At 30.4% G+C, this 14,908-nt stretch overlaps 1 protein-coding gene across 10 annotated transcripts in view; it reads right to left on the bottom strand.

The window, feature by feature from the left end:
• Window positions 1–12,526, bottom strand: part of LOC130673967 (bromodomain adjacent to zinc finger domain protein 2B-like) — a 174,700-nt gene extending 162,174 nt beyond the window's left edge. For 4 of the 10 annotated variants that reach the window (XM_057479188.1, XM_057479192.1, XM_057479194.1 and 1 more), the window contains exon 1: window positions 12,066–12,525. The gene's annotated coding sequence lies outside the window, so the exon portion shown is untranslated. Of the gene's footprint in view, window positions 1–10,177; window positions 10,488–12,065 lie in introns of all 10 variants that reach the window. The other 6 variants (XM_057479193.1, XM_057479191.1, XM_057479195.1 and 3 more) reach the window with 4 other exon arrangements.
• Window positions 12,527–14,908: the final 2,382 nt, after the last annotated feature.

Here is a 14,908-nt window from a genome sequence, read left to right as displayed (position 1 = left end):
TACTTTTTGTGGGACCAACCCCCGTACCAAAAAGTCCATAAATAACCAAATGGCCCATCACGGATAATTTGAAATTGTACCGAGACTCACGAATGAATACAACAGAATTTACTTCTGTATAAAAGTGAATACAAATTCCTAAGCTCGGAAAAATCAAATCATGTATGACTATATATAACTATATGGTACACTTTTATATATAACTATATATGTTCATTCATGGGTATATATATTCATATATAGCTGCATATGAAGTTATTCGAATACTTTCTGCACAGAGAAAAATATCGTGATTGGATCGATTTAATGGATAGTGATCTGCGCATCGTGAAGGAAGCGATCTGTAGAGCTACCGTCGCGATCCATTCTAGTCTTATTCACGATCCACTGTCAGCAATATACGTATGAAGGCTCGTACTAACCTCCAAATAGCTAAACGAGTATCGCGACAAGCTGTATACTGTATCGTGCTGGTCACGATAATTTTTTCTCCGTGTATGCTAATATATGATATTATATCTTCTGATCAAGTATTATATGGGTATATCTAATATGTACAATAGTAAACGGAGAAAAAAACCAGTAACTATTGCTGCGCGAAAAAGTAATCTAGTCAATAAGGGTGTTTGGACAAAATATTAAGTAAAGTATAGTAAAAGCACATTTTACTATACCTATATTTATTATATTGAGTGGATTACTGTTCTGCGCAGCAATAGTTACTGTTTTTTTTTCTCTATGTATAAAATAGATAGTGCCCCATCATCGATCGACCACGAATTGTAAAGATTCCATTTAAACGTCAATCAAGAATTTTGAATGTTTCCAAGTAGGGTAAGCCGACCAATAAATATGAGGTTCAGTTTTTCTCCTGATTTTTAAGAATATTAGTAAAATATAGTAGTTTACAGAAAAATAATAAAAAACACTGAGAAAAAAACAATACTCCCAATAAATGGAAGAGACCTCGAGTAGTAGGAAGGTTGTCGCCTAATGAATAGAAGCTCAGACAATGCAACAAAACTATTATATTAATTAACAAGTAATATTAATTACTTAATTAGTAAGTAAATAAATATAGAAATAAAAACAAATAAGGATTGAATCTTATGTCCATTTATAGGTTTTGTTTTAAAAGCTATATACCAAAAAATGACTATTTCACGCACACAAAAATATTTCTACGCTCTTTTAATTGCACCAAAATTACTCAAATTGTAGACTGGCATATAGAGAATTTATTGAGGAACGATTTGAACCTGATAGTAAGTTGATTCGTTATTTTATTAGTTAAAAAAAAATGATTTTACGTAAGAAACTAGTACGGTCAATTGTTACGTATGAGACTTTGTGAACACGATAACTCTCGATAGACATAATCATTCGGCCTAACTTATTTTATTATCTTTGTATTTTTTATCGCAAGAACTTTTATGAATATCACTATTTCGATCCTTTTAGTTTTATTGTAATTAATTAAAAACGTAAAACTGATTATTCACGAAAAATTGAGCTGCTATTTTTACTGTTGTTATTATTTTTTCTTTCCTTCCACTACTGGCCGCAGCATTAGCATAACAGTATAGATTTGAAAAAAAAAAAAAAAAAAAAAAAAAAAAAAAAAAAAACCAAGCGGCACAAAAAAAATTGTTGAATTCAAGTTAACAATTAGTTACATTCGAACGAATTATTACCTCAAATTTAACAAAAAGTCAACAATTTTTTTTTTTGTGCCACTTGGGAGAGAAACCTTTAAGACAAAACGGCGGGATATTTAAAAAATTTTTAACTGAAACTAAGAAATTAAAAAATCAAATTGATAATTTATAAGTTGAATAAAAATTCATAACAAAAAAGAAATGAATAAATATTATAAAATAAAAGTAATAATTAAAAATGAAATGAACGATTGAGATGTGTACTTTTGGATTTTCCAATCTACTGGATCTAGATTTCTAAAATGTTTCACATAGGCGCTAGTGTGTCAGCCGAAAATTGCAGCCACCCTCAATTACCTGTTGTCACCTTTAAGCAGTCAAATTACATAATTTTTTTTTCATTTTGGTTGCGCGAAAAACATTCCGATCTTCAGGTACATATATTTAATTTATAATTATGTGTGATATGATTTCACTAGCTGAACTACCATACACGTTAAGCTAAAGCTTGGTTAATTATACGTAATGAAGCTGATGAAGATAGTTGTAATTAGTAAAAAGATAATTAGCATAACGAGCTTAAATTCAAACTGTTAATTTCTTGCGAGTATGTTTTCTGGAGTCTTATATTATTCCATCGACTGATTTCTATTCTATTGTCAAAGGTGAGAGAAAAGTAATAATTATAAGGCAGTACTATCATTGATTCATTTTGAATTATGAAATAATACATCCTTCATTAAATTGACTACCCGGGGAAAACGAATCACATATGGCCATTATATGTTTGCTTCATATATGGCCGTATTTGGAAATCGCCAATATATATGACCATCTATAACTATATTAGTAATTCGACCAGTAAATGGAAGACTGCCAATGATTAGAAATAAAATATTCCAATACGCAAATGCAATAAAATATGAAAAAAAATATACGAAATAAATATTTTTATTTTATATGAATGATAACAATTGAAAGAAAATGATTATCTTCGAGCATTTCAATGTACTGCTTCATTAACGCCACTAGAAGTTAGCACGTGGCAGTTAACTTATTTATGAGCTTGAAACTTCTCGATTCTTTAAAAAAGGTACGAATTATTTTTTCAGATTTGTATTTTAATAGTAAAACAATTAATACAGTGATCAAATGACAAAATAAAAAAATGTTGGAAAATCCAAATGTCCACACTTCAATTAGTTTACTATTGTCTTATTATAAATTTTTATTCCTTTTAAATTATTAATTTGGTTTTGTTATTTCTTATTTTCAGTTGAATTTGTTTTTATTGACGTTTCTTTTAAATATCCCGCCTTCTTGTCTTAGTTGTCGCATTTTTTTTCAAACCTATACTGTTACACTAGTGCTGCGGCCAGTATTTGATGAAAATAAAAAATGAATAAAATAACAACAGTAAAAATAAAAATGGCAGCCTAAATTTTCATGAATAATCATAAATTTTCAAAAGGGTTCTTGTGATAAAAAAAACACAAAGATAATAAAAATAAGTTAGGCGGATTAATTGTGTCTATCGAGAGTTATTGTGTTCACAAAGTTTCATACGTAACAATTGACCGTACTAGTTTCTTAGTTAAAATCATTTTTTTTTTAATCTAATAAAATAACGAATCGACTTACTATCAGGTTCAAATCGTTCGTCAATAAAATCTTAGTATGCTAGTATACAATTTGATTAATTTTGGTGTAAGTAAAAGAGTGTAGAAATATTTTCATGTGAATAAAATAGCCTGAAAAAATCCGTTCCTAAAGCACCCTTAACGCCTTCATGCTCGGGGTGTGCGAAAAAAAGAGAATTTTCTAAATCAACATTGTTATCGAAGACGTATTTGAGTGCTATAAATTTAATTGCCAATGCTTGGCAGATAAAAAGTTTTTCAATAATGGTTTCTGATAGTTCATTAAGTTTTTTATACTGGCAATTACGGTTATTGTGCAAATCTTCAATGTTCTCCTGTAACATACTGCCTTTAACAAGTGTTGAAGCCCCTCATAGTTTGAACGAATTTTTTAAAATGGAATATTCATCAAAAATGACTCAATATTTTTTTGCGTATTTTATATACTTGGATTTTTTTTTGAAAATTTCAACTTGAGACATTCAAACCTTTATCAAAAATTACTTTTTATTTATTTTCAAGCTTCCATTAATGACTGTCAAAATAATTTTTTAGAAAGCTGAAATTTTTAGGAAAGACGGTTCACATGAAGGTTCGCTAATAGAAAAGTAATTGGAAGAATCGGCGCTTATACCCGAGTGGAAATTCAAGAACCGATTTAATAGTAACAGTTTCCAATCACTTTGATGTTTCATTTACCGCCTAAAGAGACGCCTGTTTTGACCGTGCAAGATGAAACATAAGAATAAATACGATCAAACCAGGCCTGAAATAACAATAATAATAACTATCTTCAAAAGTACCTAGCGAGCGTGGGTACGAATCCCGCTTAGATTAATTCTTTTTTTTTTAATTTCTTATTCGTTTTAAAATATCTGTTTAATAATCTGTAAGAAAATGAACTTATAAAATTACATAAATTTTTCTAGAATTTTAATTTATTTGTAAATTTTTACACAATGTCACAAAATATTAAAAAATTTTAAGAAATTTCTTATTAGAATTTTACATTTTTCTTTTTTTTTTATTAAATTTCTTGCTATTTTTTTCATGGTGATCTCAATTTCATTTAAGCGTAAAATTTGATTGATTTTTATAATAGTCCCCTAAATAGTAAGAAATTTTCGAATATTTTGAGCGGCCACCAAAAAAAATCGTTATGAAAATCAACGCTTTTATACATTAGCATAAAATTTTATAAAATTCGCTAAACTATTAAAAAATCTTATCAATTATGATAACAACATTTGAACTTAGAAATATTTTTATTTCATTATATTTACAAAACTCCCTGAAATAAGTTCATAAAATAATATATTTGACTTTGAATATGAATTATGGAGTCAACCATGATATCAAGATCCTGACATTTGTTCATGAGTTATTCTTTCATATTTCAATAAATATACCATTTACTCCAACGCGATCACGCACGTAGAACAGCGCAGTGGATAGCAGCAAGGACTTAGAATCAGATGGATCCGGGTTCGAGACCAGCAGATACCGGGGATTTTTTCCTTAACATCACACATACTCGGTCAATCTCAGTAAATATCCTTACCCAACAGATCATAGAAAATGTCTAGATAAAATTTATTTTTTTGCAATTTCAAATTTATGTTCAAAAATAATTACTGTCCGTAAAATTTTAGGGAACTCTATAAAATTTATTTGGAATTTATAAAATCGTCGATTATAGAATAATTTTTCCTCGGGTTGTTATAAAATGAAAGAAAAAATCTATAGGGGATTCGAACCCACGCTCGCTAGATACTTTTGAAGATGGTTATCATTACCACTATTATTATTTCAGGCCTGGTTTGATCGTAAAACATTCAAAAGTGGACAAAACTCCACTAGTTACGATGAAACCAGGCGTGCTGTCGTATAGATACTAATACAGTAAAGATCCGTTTTAATCGTCAAATATGTGTCCGAAATGTATGAAAAAAAAAAAAAAAACGATCAAAACAGACCTAAATTCCGACTCGGGTAGGAACTTTGCTTTTTTTCATCCAGCAAAGGTTTTTTTTTTAAAGTTAGGAGCAACAGTGGGAAGGGGGGGGAGGGGCGGAGTACTTAAGGAAATACTAAGTTTTCGGGGACTTAAATACGCTAAATCTTTTTTAACTTCCCGCTAAGAAAATCGATGATTTTCAAAAAATTCGAGAAGTTATTGGTTTTGGTCCGATTTTCGAAAATCGAATTTTTATCAGATCTTGACGTTTTGAGGTTCTAGGAAGCTATTCTGACTAATTTTAAGATGGTCTGAGTGTATGTATGTATGCATGTACGTACGTATGTAAATATCTGTAACTTTTGACGTGGCTTGTCAATTTCTAAAAGCTGTGAAAAATTGAGCTTGATCGGTACGGCTCGTTCGGAGATATTACAAAAATAAAATTTTTCTAAGAATGTTTTTTTTTTGGATAACTTGTAATGTGCTCGACGGACTGATTCCAAAATCTAATCAGCTATAAAACTTCATAAGCCGCGTTAAATGCCACCTTAACCATCAAAATCGGTTCATTCGTTTAAGAGAAACCGTAAAGATAGAATTAAAAAAAATTTTTTTTCTTAGTTTTTTTGAAATTTCTCAAAAACGATTAGATAAATCGATTTTAAAATCTGATCAGCTCTAGAACTCAATTTAACGCGTCGGTTGTGACCTTAACCGTCTTAATCGGTCAATTCGTTTAAAAGATATCGTTGAAGAAAAAATGGTAAAAAACTTTTTTTTTAAAACAACTGCATACAAAAGTATTTTCGAACTCGAAGAGCTCGACAATGTATTCACAACAATGTTTTCAAGCTCAAGGAGCTCAAGGGGCTGGCCAGCAGATTCAACCGATAGACCGTTTTTTTTTTGAGAAATTTTTGACACCAAGTACCGATTCTTTTTAAAATTTTTAGAGTTCATTTGAACCAATACATTACTTATAAAATAGCTTCGAATTTATTGTTTGGATCTAAAGAAATTGAGAAAAAAATGGCGATACTGAATCTGCTCTAACTCTTTTACTTTCAATACAACTCATCCAACTTGAGCTCAGAGTAGAGATTTAAGATGAATCAAGATAGAGTTCAGTCCATGATCAGAATATTTATTTACTTTAATCCTTCGTGATAAAATTATTTTTATTATTAATTATTAATCAAAAGTAAATGTAATAAAGGTTGAATAAAATTTCACGTAAATTAATTATGTCTACTATGGATGTAAGGCTATGATCAAAATTATGTACGCTCACTGTTATAAGTCAGTGACTATGTCCGCCATTAAAATTAACTGATTCACCGGTGAAGTTCACTGAGTAACCAGTGGGTTTAAATGGCTGCCAAGACCACTGGCCGAATCAGTGAATTTTACTAGTAAGCGAGTAAGATTTCACGGGTGAACCAATAGAATTCCACTGATCGAAATTAGGAGAGTAATTTACGAGCTTGAAAAAATAAATCATGAAAGAGCTTGATGAGCTCGAAAATATTTTCACAATACTGTTTTCGTGCTCAGAAACTGTAAATTAATTAAAAAATTAAAGTACTGAAATAGCGCTTGATTTAATGAGAAATTATATATTTGGGCGTTCGAGCCAATTTTTTTTATATGGTCGAGTTATTAAAAAGATTTGTAAAACTATTCATATTAACTATTCAATCACAATGTTTTTACGTTTTGAAATTATTATTTAAAATAATAAACAAGTATAACTTTAATTTGAATATGATGCATATTGTCTTAAAAAAAAAATATCGAAAAATTTGCAAACACTGTTTCAAAAAGCGTTTTTTTCAAACTTACGATAATTAAAAACAAAAGATATTTATTTAATTTGTGAATTTATCAAGTCTCATATTTTACTTCAAGGTAAACGAAATATTTCCTGCGTGAGAGGATGTACTCTAAGAAAGAAAAAAGACAAGATGGACTGGTCGTTAAAAGCCTCGAAATACCTGAGGAATAAGTTGAAAAAAAAGGAAGACGAGCAAGGTGAAGGAACGAGTGCATCTTCTCTGTCGTTTTTGTTCTCCCCAAGTATGCATATGTATAAGAAAAAAAAAGATGGAAAATCCAAATGTGCACCTCAATCGCTCAGTAAATAACAATAATAGTAATATTAAAATGGCAGCTACATTTTTAATGAATCAACAATTTTTATGTTTTTATTAATTATAATTAAGCCAAAAGGATTTGATTAGTGATTTTCAAAAGGATTATTGTAGTCATCAAATTACCGAGAGTAAAACAAAAATTAGCACATCTTTACTGTTAAACTCAATTTTATTTCAGGAATTGTTACTCTAACACTCTGTGAATTATTTTTCAAGCTATACTCAGAACAAACAAGAAATGCGTGCTCTCGGAAAACGAATTAGTGAAAATCACTGTTTGGCAGTGAAAAGTATACCACTATTTGAATTAGTGACATACTTTTCACTAGTAAACAGTGAATAGTCACTATTTCAAATTGAAGAGAATGATCCCCGAGTCGAAAAATTAGATCTGTTTCAAAATAAATGATAAATTAAAATATTTTTTATCTAATTTAGGTTTTCAAATCGTATTTATTTTATGTGGGAATTAAATCGTTTTTTGTCCGCACTATTCTCTGTCCAGGCCAATATCAGACTCATTTTCGTATTATATTTAGTCTACTTTTAATCGCTTTTAGATCAAAAACTGAACTTTTTACAAATAATTATTATAATAATAATCTAGATTTATAAATTTATTTTAATTTTCTTGATATTTGAAACATACTTCGTAATAAGATTTCACAAGAAATTTGAAGGTTTCTAATGCCAAAATATTTATCGATTTTATCCATTAAATCAGAAAAATTTCTTGACATTTTATGAGCAATTTTATTATTTCTGTTTAATATTATAAATATTCAGTCAAGACAACTAAAAAATAAAGTTGTCGAACTATCATTAACTGCCGACATTTTTAAACAAAAGTCACTAAGTAAATAGTAAACAAAACATAATCAGTTCTGAAACTGAATATTTTTTATAAATATCGTCTATAAATGAAAATATTACAATCCATGATTTAATCTACACAGAAAAAAAGAATTTTTTGGCGCAAGAAATATTTTGTATTATGAATTGAAGACAAAAATTTTTCTTGGCTCAAGAATTTTTTTCTCGCCTGAAAAATTTTTTTCTTGTTCCAAGAAAATTTTATCGTACCCCAAGAAAAGTTTTGTTTTCACTTTATAATACAAAAAATTTCTTGGGTCAAGTAAAAATTTTTTGCGCCAAGAAATCCTTTTTTTCTGTGTAGTTTGTCCTTGCAAATATGTACTCAGAACTATAATTTTTCTAAGTTCAAGAATTAATTTAATTTAGCCTGCCAGAAACGCAATTGTTTTTTAAAATAACAGATCGAAAACAGCTTAAAATTTTTATAAAAGATCAACTACTTCAAATACAGACGAATTAGTCCAAATGCAGTCCAGTTAGACTATAATCATATTTGATTTCTCAACCCGGGTACAAAATATTTATGAATAATGAATATAATATAATATTTCGATATAATGAGGATATTAAGCATATTATTAGATTGAAGATGTGATCTAGATGAAGCAAAAAAATAATAAACGCAGTGTAATTATAATGATGGTGTGGTCAATACTCATATGAGACGAACTGCAAGATGATATTGCAACGATAAACTAGATGATAGTTTTGAACGTAATATCAGAAATGCAAGTGGCCCTTTTCTTCGAATGGTTGACTCATCGTTATGGACCTGAGCAACGTAAGCGTCGGTCTCCTCTTTCTCCTCTCTACTCAACTCTCGCGTTCTCTCACGAAGTATTGAACGAACGAGCTTTGGAGTGAAAGAGTGAGGGGAAGAGAAAACAGAGACAGCAATAGGACCGGTGGCGGGTGAGAAAGACGAGGTCGAAGTGTGTTGAAACAGGAGAACCCGAGAGAACGGGAGGAAGAGAGACAGCATAGGGTGGCAGCCCGCTGGCATACACCACAGCTAGAGAGAAACATGTCGACTATCTATCCCTCTTGCTTTCCCACTCGGCCATCCGGTGAGTATACCTCCCATCGCACAACGCTAAAGTCCTCTCTGAAATGCGACGGTAACACTCGTCCTCCTCCTTTCCCTTCCAGGGTTGCCGCACCCCCGAGCGCGAACCGCGTCCTCTTCCGTCTCTTCTCTCTTTACCTTATTTGCACTCCTCTACCCCTTTACTCTCCTTGTGAAAAACGTGAACGAGATGCTCACTGTTCTTGCCCACTCTCTACCCTCCTCTCTCTCCCAACCAATGTCCAATTCCCCCTTCCCCCACCTTTATATATATATTGCAGTTACCATTAAACTTCCAATTGCGGAAACTGCGAAAACGGAAGATCTACCGACGTGCGTTAAGACAACGTCACTGTAGACATCGCTAATTGGAAATAATCCTGGACGTTACTATACTATTATCAACAGTACTATAATATGTTTCCTGCACAAACTTCTCGACTGATATCATTGCTGCGAGATTTTAATAGTAACAATAATCGTAACATGATTCTATCGAATGATGTGTTGAAATTATAAACTGTTTTAATTGTATATTTTATTAATTAATTTGATATTGTAAGATACAAACACACACATAAATATACACATATGTGAATATATATATATATATATGTGTGTGTGTATCTTATATCCATTTAAGTTATAATAAAATGTCTATTGTATTACTAAATCAGTAATATACTAGGTCAATGGTAACTATTAATCGGTCAATTAAAAAAACGGCTCTACATAAGATTACGAATAATAATAATATATAAATTATATATATTTCTATTTATAATATTAGTAATAGCGAAATAAAAGTATAAAAATGTATTTACCTATGCAACTTTTTAATCGATGCCAAAGTCACTTTTTATTTTTGAGTCACTTACACTTTTCGATATATGTATATGTATATGTAAATTTATACATATGTACATATATATATATTTTATTTTACATGTAATAAACTTCACAATTTAACTTTACTGATGCCACGTTGCACAGAAGAAATTTAAAAAAATGTTGTTTTGCATAACCTCATTGTTTACACTATCATTTTATTATATATATATATATAACTTTATTAAAATTTTTAGTTTGTTTTGGCAATTAACGTAATGCTTCGCACTTGATTGTTTATGTCACCTGTTAACATCATAATCACGTGTAATCATATTAAAATATAATATTTTATATCGAAAGATGAATTGCTATCACAATGAAATGCGTAATTAAAATAAATAAAATAATACGATAAAAATAAAAACAAGTGAAGATATCAAGCAGCTCTATTGTATTATATGCTCTTGTGTTGAGAGAAATTTATACTCGGCACGGTTACGATGGTTACGATCGATACGCACGACGATTATTTCGGGAGCATACCGGCTCGTCCCCCGACGATGGAGACCCTTTTCATCCCCCCGGGAATGACAGAGTGAGAAAGAGAATTCCAAGCACGACTGCGACGCTTCGACGAGCCATTTCGAGGAATAGAACCAAACCTAACCCCCCCTCCCCCCGAAACGCAACGACGTATTTTTCAAGCCGACTCACGAGCCACATATAATCGATATATCTATCGACGCCCAAGCCCTACCGTCAAACAGCTTGTATATATATATAAATATATATAAAACAATCCAATCGTTGAATACTAACAAATCCTACAATGTGCTGATTATATTTATTTCATACATATTTTTAAGCGGAGCACTAGATCTACGCTTCGCGATAGAGGTGAGCAATAAAAAAAAAATTATATATATTTTATATTTATGTGCAACAATAATGTAGAGTACTGTGGGTAAGTGTGCGCAACCCCATGCATTTCAGTCAAAAATGAATGGGTTTGCGGACACTTACCCACATGGCTCTTTACAAATTGAGATTAAAAAAAAAAATTATATCAATGCTTAGTCATATTTATATGTTGTCTAATACTAATATATAGGAATGGCATAATCATTGTCTATATGTTTCATAAATTTATATAATACGTTAAGAATTTGTTTCGCAAGGCTCAGCTCACTCGGTTAGAAGTACGAGATCTCGATCGATCCCTTGCGGCAAAACAAAAAAATACGTCTAGCTATGGCTTCTCCGACAAAGAAACCGTTGCTTCGTGAACTGGTCATGTACGAACGCGCCTCAGAACAGATACTATGATTCTCTCGTAAATTTATTTATATTGTAAATGCAATACTCGACGCTCGGATAATCGATAGAAAAAAAAAAATTATGTTCATATGTAATGACGATTACTGACTTAAACTGATAAACAATAAATAAAAACATAAACAATAAACATGTTTTGTACGAAACTATACTCTGACCGTTGTCTTACAGTAATGAAATTGATTGGCCTCCATTTCGATACACATCAAATTAATCCCTGCATAATTTATTATTTTTTTTTTTAAGCCCATTTTTATTTACTACTTCCCTTATTTTATCAGCATTAACACCCTAGTCTTAATTCATTAGGGAACAATTTTTCTGAGTTTTTTTTTTTTTATTTTTAGTTGGTAGGAAAAGTATTAATTAAAAAACGCATTTCTTTTGGAATAAAAACGCGGGTTACGATTATTCAGGTCGTTAACGGTAAATGTCGAACATCTACGTTTGCAAAACTGGCTCTACACTCAGTCACCCACATTAATATACAGCACATAAGTTTACTTAGACGATCTTAATTTTTATTACTAATCAAAACAATCTTACCTAAACCATAAATCACGTCTTGAGCCATCGTCGCGTTTTTATCATTATTATTATTATTATTATTATTATTATTATTATTATTATTATTTTTTAGACCAACGAGAAAATGCCTATTACACACAATATATCTCACTAATTCATTATTTTTATTTCCAATTTCTTTTTAACTTATCTCCAACGGCGCTACCTATCTTTTGCACTAGCAGAAATGCGCAAGTATATTCTCATCCAAATGGTGTAAACCCAATGCACCTTGTCGTTTATGCTCGTCTTATTTAAACGCACAATATCTCTCGTATTATAAATAATGTGATAATTATATATTTAACACAACACTTAACTACACTAGTAATGTAAATTAAAGAGTATTGTGGTTAATTGATGAGTTAAACCGGTAAAAACTAGTGAATACATCTATACATCGCGGTCGCCGATGGCTGAATGACGCTGCGCACAGAAATGCTTGGAGCGACCTCACAATTATTCCTACATCTTTCTTTCTTTGCTCTTTATGAGTCTTCTAGTGACATCTCTAGTACGTTTAAACTATCAGACATACATTCATAATAGAAATTTTTTACGATTCTGGATGCGATGTACTACATACCGGTTCTATCTAATGGATAGTGAATCATTTTCTTGATTTTTATGTCTGCTTCGATCTAACCTTCATCATCAATTTATAATTTACTCTAAAATTGAACAGCAAAATATATATATGTATTAGGGTGATTCAAAAAACAAACAAATTTTTTTTTTCTTTCAAACAGGTTCAAAAGTTTCGTTTAGATAAAAAAAGACGCCTGTGGAAATTAGAGCTCTTAATATTAATATTAACTTTGTCCGCATTGCACTTTTCTATTTCCCGTAAGAATAACATGGGAAAAATTTTTTTAATGTCTTCTGATTTTTATAAGTAGCTAACGATGCGTCATAGGAATAATTGGCAGGCATATTTTTGTAGGGAATTGAGTGCTCTACAAAAAAAGATTCTTATCATTTTTTGATAAATCTCTGTGTTCAAAAGTTATTTAAGGTTGAAGTCGAATTCATATTAAATTTTGAGTTTTTTTTTACTTTTCCGGCGAAACTATCAGACCTATTACAAAATATTATGGGGCCTTTTTTGTAGACAATTTTATTCCCTAGAAGTTATACCAAATAAAGTTATTTCGAATTCCGCATTGTTTTTTAGTTATTTTCATTTTAATGTCATGCTCATAAAAAAAATAGTCTTCTGATCGATTTTATGAGCATGACATTAAAATGAAAATAACTAGAAAACAATGCGGAATTCGAAAAAACTTTATTTGGTATAACTTCTAGGGAATAAAATTGTCTACAAAAAAGGTCCCATGATATTTTGTAATAGGTCTGATAGTTTCGCCGGAAAAGTAAGAAAAACTCAAAATTTAATATGAATTCGACTTCAACCTCAAATAACTTTTGAACAAATAGATTCCGCAAAAAATGATAAGAATCTTTTTTTGTAGAGCATTCAATTTCCTACAAAATTATGCCTGCCAATTATTCCTATGACGCATCGTTAGCTACTTATAAAAATCAGAAGACATAAAAAAAATTTTTCCCATGTTATTCTTACGGGAAATAGAAAAGTGCAATGCGGACAATGTTAATATTAATATTAAGAGCTCTAATTTTCACAGGCGTCTTTTTTTATCTGAACGAAACTTTTGAACCTGTTTGGAAGAAAAAAAAATTTGTTTGTTTTTTGAATCACCCGAATATGTATATATACATAAGAGTGACCTAAAAAAAAACGATATTTCTTTTGTTTTCGAGTCTCATGAAAATTTGTTGATTTAATACACTGGTCACAAAAATTAAGGGATAGAAAAAAAATTCCAAATTTTTGAGTGATTTTCAACATGCTGTAACTCGGTGAAAATGGTCGTAGAGTAAAAATAAAAAAAGCAAATTGTAGCCTCGAGTTTCTAGTTTTCAGATCTGGACTTAGAATATTTTTATCATGCATAGTTCTGGAGTAATCCTAAGAAAACCGATGCAAAAAAAATTTCCAAATTTTTGCCTTCACCTTATGACTCTTTTAGGAAATTTTATGCCCTTTAATTTGCCGCCTTTGGGTAACGCTAATGCCGGCAGTAAAAAAAAATTGAGTAATTTTTTTTGATAATGATAAATCAACGCGGATATAAAAAAAAAAAATTTTGAAAAAATTTTTTTTTTTTTCGACTTTTTTCGATTATCAATGTTTTTGATCAAAGAAATTAGGATTATCGGTGAAAAATACATTTTGAAATTGAAAAAATGAACAAATACCGAGAAACTACCCATTAAGGTGATTTTTGGCCAAAATAATAAATTTAAAGCTTCGGAACATTAAGAAAGAAAAATTGCCGCGCTTTGAAATTTTCAGGGTTTTTTCAGAACACTTCGAGGTTGAAGAAAAATCGACGGTATCCTTTGTTCATCCGTTATATCAAAAGTTATACCAAGATTTCCGAATATCTTTAAATATGCGAATTTTTATCAGTTTTTTAATCAACATTATTAAACAAAAAAATTTTTTTTATCAAAAGCCACTAATTCTGACTCATAAAGAATGTTTTGCAGTTTTCAAAACCCTCCTACCATTCTCTGTACGACCAATATATTCTGAGTTATTGATTGTCAAAGCCAAAATGGACTTTTTTGCTTTGATCAATGATAACTCGCCGCCAAATCGTCGTAGCGACTTTTTGAAGGCGGCAAATTAAAGAGCATAAAATTTCCTAAAAGAGTCATAAGGTCAGATTATCAGAAAAAAATTATTAAAGCCCATAGACTTTTTTGAAGACGAGTAAAAATTTGTAAAATGTTTT

This window comes from Microplitis mediator, chromosome 8 (genome assembly GCF_029852145.1).
Source record: "Microplitis mediator isolate UGA2020A chromosome 8, iyMicMedi2.1, whole genome shotgun sequence".
NCBI lineage: Eukaryota > Metazoa > Arthropoda > Insecta > Hymenoptera > Braconidae > Microplitis > Microplitis mediator.
Note: the sequence above shows the minus strand (reverse complement) of the source record. Positions and strands in the feature narration are given on the sequence as shown.